Source organism: Pelophylax lessonae (assembly GCF_965119305.1).
Source record: "Pelophylax lessonae genome assembly, chromosome: 2".
Lineage (NCBI taxonomy): Eukaryota > Metazoa > Chordata > Amphibia > Anura > Ranidae > Pelophylax > Pelophylax lessonae.
In genome coordinates this window covers 605,467,072-605,475,170 of record NC_138769.1, presented here as the reverse complement: position 1 = coordinate 605,475,170, position 8,099 = coordinate 605,467,072, and the positions used below count along the sequence as shown (strand labels likewise).

Sequence of the window (8,099 nt, the reverse complement as noted above, 5' to 3'; positions counted from 1 at the left end):
GCAAATGCATTTTTAATGTGATCTCGTTAAAGTCTATAGGGCAAAAAACACACTATGTTGTACCTAAAGAAACATCTGCACCTTTCCAAAAATGGCACTACATCATGTTGCATTGATGTGAATGGGCACCATAGAAAATATTGTGATTTCCATTGATGTGCACTGCAGCACGACAGCAGATGTAGGAGAAATTGCATATTTGCATATAACGCATAGTGTGCTACGAAATAATACATGGTTGCCAACATGTTAAAATATTTCTCAGTGACATAGTTCTCCACTGTTGTACCTGTGTTAGTTACAAACATATCTGTCTTGAAGGACTGAAGTGCATTCCTACCATAAAAATGCATGTTTTCTTTTGCTGGAAAATCTCTGCACTTCCTGGAAAATTCTTCTTCTTTTCAGTTAGATAAAGGATGAAAGGTATTAAAAGCGCAGGAGCTGCTTCAGTCCATTGGGTGAGTCACACAATAAAAAGCAATGGATGGGATGTCCTCAGATGAGGAGCAGATGGCTCCTTACCTAACCTTTGGCTGACATTTGCTGGTATCTGGGCGACTACACAAATTTTCAAGCTAGATTCCCAATATTGCATCCTTAATGTGTTTTCCACTAAAATCAATGAAAATGCATCAAAATGCATCTCAATGCATGTGTTGATGCCCATGAAAACATCAGTATAACTTAATGTGTGTTATACAAAAAAGTCTTGTACAGAGCTGCACAATTCTGACACTCCTGCACCTAACATGATTTAGAGGGGTGCTTGTAGTGACTGCAGCTAATGGTGCTGAACAAAAGCAATAGCAGAGAAATTGTGTGCTATAAATAAAGTGCTATTCCTACTTTATTAAAACAATTTTACACTCACTCATTTTACACTCACATTTAAAAGTGTCTCCGCTGACACGAGTATAATCAGCATTGGATCATGTGGGCTGGCTCCAACTTCTGAGCGTCTGCGAGCCGACCCGACTCAATGTGATGGCAATCTCTCCAGCTCACACCCAGGGTTTTAATAAAGTGGGGATATTTTGAAAGGGTCTTATGCTATGCCGAGTTCTTTTCTCTTACATTAATTTCCTCCTTGCCTGGGATATCCATTGAGAGTGTGAGAGGAGAGTTCTAAATGATTCATCCAGAGGGCTGCAGACTGTTTCTCACTACAAAGGAAAGCGCTTGTATGCTGGTTTATCATATTACCAGCCAATCCGCCTGGTGAGTGATTATAAGATACACTAAACAAAACAATATATCTAGCGCAGGGGCGATTCACTAAGGTAAAGCAATTTAAATGAAAAATCAAGTCCATATAAAATTGTCCATTAATAGGCATAGTACATAAAGTATATGGATGGTAGCAGCTATCCTCAGAGTCTAGCAGGCTCTATTCAGGGACGTAACTACAGGGGTGGCAATTGCAACCAGGCCCCATGCTCCAGGGGGCCTGTGCGGCTCCCCTGTACACCTGGATAGGAGGGGTGGGGGCAGCATGAAGAGAAATCACTGTCCTCCTTTTTCCTCCTGTAGCTGCAGGATGAAAATGGAGGAGATTGGTTCCTCTGTATGCTGCCCCCGCCACTCTTCCTACCCAGTTCTTTTGTGTTCTGCTGCCTCTGGGCCCCTGTGTGCTCCCCTGGTCCCCCCCTACTGTGCTGCCCCCCCCCCCCCCAATATGCTCCCTCCCCTCTCCTGCCAGCTGCTGCAGGGAATGTGTCATAATAGAGAACCAGGAAGGGGTCAGTAAAAATGTAATTTACCAGCGCCTTCTTTTTTTGAATGGACAGAGTCATAGTCAGTGACATTGTAAAAAAAATAAATAAATAAAATGATAAAAAATAATACAATTAAAATACCAAAAAATAAACACTACAGACACCAGTGGGTGAACTTCCAGGGTCGCAAAGGTCACACTTGCAACTGGGCCCTGGCATTCCACCACCGTGGGGAGGCCCACTGCAGAACTGGTGAAAAGGTCCCACTGCGGGACCGTAATAAAGGACCCCGCAACGAGAGTTAAAAGCCCCAGGATCAGTGGGAAGAGCCCCAGGCTTGAAGGGAAGGGCCCCAACCAAGGGCCAGGGGGGACCTTCATGGTTTCTTGCACCGGGGACCTGAAGGTTCCAGTTACGCCTCTGGCTCTATGTCTGGAGGAAGAAGGGGAGGGCGAGAAGGAAGCGCCACCTATGTGTAGTATATTAGAAATTTTATTTCCACACAAGGGTTAAAATAACTCACAGGATGCAGGAGTATACAAACTCATAAAAGGTGATGTATAGGGGAGCCATCCCGGACTGTCCCTGATCAAGATCCAGGCGATCCACTGGGCTGTATGGTGTAGTAGACAGCAGCAAGGAATTCAGTTGTCCCCTGGCCACCGCAGCAGCTCCTTCTACAGGCCTATCAAGGCATGACACCAAGGTCCTATTTACAGTCAGATCCCTATTACAAGGGACCACAAGGGCATTACAGGGACAATTGATTATCTGCACAATAGAACAAGGATGATATTGAATGCACAGCATAGACATGCGATCATTCCTAGAATTAAATATATAACATATGGAATCCTATAAAAATTGACTTGTCAAAAATATAAATAAAGGATGTATACAAAGATAATGAAAAATTGTATGGGAAAAATATATTATGAAGAAAGAATGAAATAAAAATTATATAAAAAAATATTATTATATAAAAAGTTATTATATAAATATATATATATATATATATATATATATATATATATATATATATGCAGCATTTCACAAAAGTGAGTACACCCCTCACATTTTTGTAAATGTTTTATTATATCTTTTCATGGGACAACACTGAAGAAATTACACTTTGCTACAATGTAGTGAGTGCACAGCTTGTATAACAGTGTAAATTTGCTGTCCCCTAAAAATAACTCAACACACAGCCATTAATGTCTAAATCGCTGGCAACAATAGTGAGTACACCCCTAAGTGAAAATGTCCAAATTGGGCCTAATTATCCATTTTCCTTCATGTGACTCGTTAGTGTTACAAGGTCTCAGGTGTGAATGGGGAGCAGGTGTGTTAAATTTGGTTTTATCACTCAACATGGCACCTCATGACAAAGAACTCTCTCAGGATCTGAAAAAAAGAATTGTTGCTCTACATAAAGATGGACTAGGGTATAAGAAGATTGCCAAGACCCTGGAACTGAGCTGCAGCATGGTGGCCAAGACCATACAGTGGTTAAACAGGACAGGTTCTACTCAGAAAAGGCCTCGCCATGGTCGACCAAAGAAGTTGAGTGCACATGCTCAGCGTCATATCCAGAGGTTGTCTTTGGGAAATAGACATGAGTGCTGCCAGCATTGCTTCAGAGGTTGAAGGGGTGGGGGGTCAGCCTGTCAGTGCTCAGACCATACGCCGCACACTGCATCAAATTGGTCTGCATGGCTGTCATCCCAGAAAGCTACTACTAACTAGTACTTGAACAGAGTAGTACACTCACTACTTTACATTGTAGCAAAGAGTCATTTCTTCAGTGTTGTCACATGAAAAGTTATAATAAAATATTTACAAAAGGGGTGTACTCACTTTTGTGAGATACTGTATATATAAAAGTATATATATACAGTGGGTACGGAAAGTATTCAGACCCCCTTAAATTTTTCACTCTTTGTTATATTGCAGCCATTTGCTAAAATCATTTAAGTTCATTCTTCTTCCTCATGAATGTACACATAGCACCCCATACTGACAGAAAAACACAGAACTGTTGACATTGTTGCAGATTTATTAAAAAAGAAAAACTGAAATATCACATGGTCCTAAGTATTCAGACCCTTTGCTCAGTATTTAGTAGAAGCCCCCTTTTGATCTAATACAGCCAGGAGTCTTTTTGGGAAAGATGCAACAAGTCTTTCACACCTGGATTTGGGGATCCTCTGCCATTCCTCCTTGCAGATCCTCTCCAGTTCTGTCAGGTTGGATGGTAAACGTTGGTGGACAGCCATTTTTAGGTCTCTCCAGAGATGCTCAATTGGGTTTAAGTCAGGGCTCTGGCTGGGCCATTCAAGAACAGTCACGGAGTTGTTGTGAAGCCATTCCTTCGTTATTTTAGCTGTGTGCTTAGGGTCATTGTCTTGTTGGAAGGTAAACCTTCGGCCCAGTCTGAGGTCCAGAGCACTCTGGAGAAGGTTTTTGTCCAGGATATCCCTGTACTTGGCCGCATTCATCTTTCCCTCGATTGCAACCAGTCGTCCTGTCCCTGCAGCTGAAAAACACCCCCACAGCATGATGCTGCCACCACCATGCTTCACTGTTGGGACTGTATTGGACAGGTGATGAGCAGTGCCTGGTTTTCTCCACACATACCGCTTAGAATTAAGGCCAAAAAGTTCTATTTTGGTATCATCAGACCAGAGAATCTTATTTCTCACCATCTTGGAGTCCTTCAGGTGTTTTTTAGCAAACTCCATGCGGGCTTTTATGTGTCTTACACTGAGGAGAGGCTTCCATCGGGCCACTCTGCCATAAAGCCCCGACTGGTGGAGGGCTGCAGTGATGGTTGACTTTCTACAACTTTCTCCCATCTCCTGACTGCATCTCTGGAGCTCAGCCACAGTGATCTTTGGGTTCTTCTTTACCTCTCTCACCAAGGCTCTTCTCCCCCGATAGCTCAGTTTGGCTGGACGGCCAGCTCTAGGAAGGGTTCTGGTCGTCCCAAACGTCTTCCATTTGAGGATTATGGAGGCCACTGTGCTCTTAGGAACCTTAAGTGCAGCAGAAATCTTTTTGTAACCTTGGCCAGATCTGTGCCTTGCCACAATTCTGTCTCTGAGCTCTTCAGGCAGTTCCTTTGACCTCATGATTCTCATTTGCTCTGACATGCATTGTGATCTGGAAGGTCTTATATAGACAGGTGTGTGGCTTTCCTAATAAAGTCCAATCAGTATAATCAAACACAGCTGGACTCAAATGAAGGTGTAGAACCATCTCAAGGATGATCAGAAGAAATGGAAAGCACCTGAGTTAAATATATGAGTGTCACAGCAAAGGGTCCGAATACTTAGGACCATGTGATATTTCAGTTTTTCTTTTTTAATAAATCTGCAACAATGTCAACAATTCTGTGTTTTTCTGTCAGTATGGGGTGCTATGTGTACATTCATGAGGAAGAAGAATGAACCTAAATGATTTTAGCAAATGGCTGCAATATAACAAAGAGTGAAAAATTTAAGGGGGTCTGAATACTTTCCGTACCCACTATATATATATATATATATATATATATATATATATATATATACTGTATATATACAGTGACTTGCGAAAGTATTCGGCCCCCTTGAACTTTGCGACCTTTTGCCACATTTCAGGCTTCAAACATGAAGATATAACATCATCAACAAGTGGGACACAATCATGAAGTGGAATGAAATTTATTGGATATTTCAAACTTTGTTAACAAATAAAAAACTGAAAAATTGGGCGTGCAAAATTATTCAGCCCCTTTACTTTCAGTGCAGCAAACTCTCTCCAGAAGTTCAGTGAGGATCTCTGAATGATCCAATGTTGACCTAAATGACTAATGATGATAAATAGAATCCACCTGTGTGTAATCAAGTCTCCGTATAAATGCACCTGCACTGTGATAGTCTCAGAGGTCAGTTTAAAGTGCAGAGAGCATCATGAAGAACAAGGAACACACCAGGCAGGTCCGAGATACTGTTGTGGAGAAGTTTAAAGCCTGATTTGGATACAAAAAGATTTCCCAAGCTTTAACCACTTGCCGACCAGTCACGTTGACTGTATTGCGGCAAAGTGGTTCGTTATCGTCTGGCGACGTAGACCTACTTCACCAGACAATCCCCTCTCTCGGCGGCGCACGCGTGCCCCCGGAGGCTCGCTCCCGCTGTATTCAGTTACAGCGGGAGTCGGGCCAGGGGAGGAGCGGCGGTGATCACCGCTGCTCTTCCCCGATCGTCTGGGATCTAGTGTGGAAATCTGCCCGCTTGTGTAAACAAAGTGGGCGGATCTCCTAAGTGACAGGCAGGGTCAGATTGCAGGGTTCAGCATAGCTGAACCTGCGATCTGTGCCTGTGTCACTCAGTCACCTCCCCCCACACACGTCAGTAAGCACCAGGCATATATTAACCCCTCCCTCTCCAATAAAAATTAACCCCTTCCCTGCCAGTGTCATTTTTACAGTAACAGTGCATATGTATAGCACTGATTACTGTAGTAATGTCACTGGTACCCCCAAAAGTGTCAAAAATGTCAGTCAAGGGTCCGATCTGTCCGCCGCAATGTCGCAGTCCCACAAAAAAAATCACGGATCGCCGCCATTACTCGTTAAAAAAAACCACCAAAAATGACAGAAATCTTTCCCTTAATTAGTAAACGCAATAACTTTTGCGCAAACCAATCAAAATACGCTTATTGCAATTTTTTTGCTACAAAAATATGTAGCAGAAAACAAATTGGCCTAAAATGTTAAAAAATTTTGATTTTTACATTTTTTTTTTGGGGGGGGGGGGGGATTTCATATAAAAAAATGTGAAAAATATTGTTATTTTTTCAAAATTGTCGCTCTTTTTTTGTTTATAGCGCAAAAAGTAAAAATCGCACAGATGATCAAATACCACCAAAAGAAAGCTCTATTTGTGGGGAAAAAGGGACATTTAATTTGGGTACAGCATTGCACGACCGTGCAATTGTCCGTTAAAATAACGCAGTGCCGAATCGCAAAATATGGCCTGGTCAGGAATGGGGTAAAACCTTCCGGTCATAAAGCGGTTAAAAATACGCTCATTGAGAATTTTTTTGTCAAAGACATGTAGCTAAAAACATTTTGGCCTAAATATATGACAAAAATTGAATATATTGGATATTTTTTAACTGTCAAAGTCGAAAAATATTGTTATTTTTTCAAAATTGTCACATTTTTTTAATTAATATCACAAAAAATGAAAATCGCACAGGTGATCAAATTCCACCAAAAGAAAGCTCTGTTTGTGGGAAACAAAGGACGTAAATTTTGTTTGGGTACGGCGTTGCATGACCGCGCAATTGTCAGTTAAATTCGCACAGTGCCGAATCGCAAAAAGTGGCATGGACGTAAGACAGCAAAATCCTCCGGTGGTAAAGTGGTTAAACATCCCAAGGAGCACTGTGCAAGCGATAATATTGAAATGGAAGGAGTATCAGACCACTACAAATCTACGAAGACCTGGCCGTCCCTCTAAACTTTCAGCTCATACAAGGAGAAGACTGATCAGAGATGCAGCCAAGAGGCCCATGATCACTCTGGATGAACTGCAGAGATCTACAGCTGAGGTGGGAGACTCTGTCCATAGGACAACAATCAGTCATATACTGCACAAATCTGGCCTTTATGGAAGAGTGGCAAGAAGAAAGCCATTTCTTAAAGATATCCATAAAAAGTGTTGTTTAAAGTTTGCCACAAGCCACCTGGGAGACACACCAAACATGTGGAAGAAGGTGCACTGGTCAAATTAAACCAAAATCAAACTTTTTGGCAACAATGCAAAACGTTATGTATGGCGTAAAAGCAACACAGCTCATCACCCTGAACACACCATCCCCACTGTCAAACATGGTGGTGGCAGCATCATGGTTTGGGCCTGCTTTTCTTCAGCAGGGACAGGGAAGATGGTTAAAATTGATGGGAAGATGGATGGAGCCAAATACAGGACCATTCTGGAAGAAAACCTGATGGAGTCTGCAAAAGACATGAGACTGGGACAGAGATTTGTCTTCCAACAAGACAATGATCCAAAACATAAAGCAAAATCTACAATGGAATGGTTCACAAATAAACATATCCAGGTGTTAGAATGGCCAAGTCAAAGTCCAGACCTGAATCCAATTGAGAATCTGTGAAAAGAACTGAAAACTGCTGTTCACTAGCGCTCTCCATCCAACCTCACTGAGCTCGAGCTGTCTTGAAAAGAGGAATGGGCAAAAATTTCAGTCTCTCAATGTGCAAAACTGATAGAGACATACCCCAAGCAACTTACAGCTGTAATCGCAGCAAAAGGTGGCGCTACAAAGTATTAACTTAAGCGGGCTGAATAATTTTGCACGCCCAATTTT

The 8,099-nt window shown here is 42.1% G+C and overlaps 1 protein-coding gene across 1 annotated transcript in view; it reads left to right on the top strand.

The window, feature by feature from the left end:
- The window catches only part of LOC309545698 (sterol O-acyltransferase 2-like), a gene marked incomplete at its 5' end in the record, with an annotated part of 213,117 nt that overhangs the window by 361 nt on the left and 204,657 nt on the right, over positions 1 to 8,099 (top strand). The gene's annotated exons all lie outside the window — the stretch shown is intronic.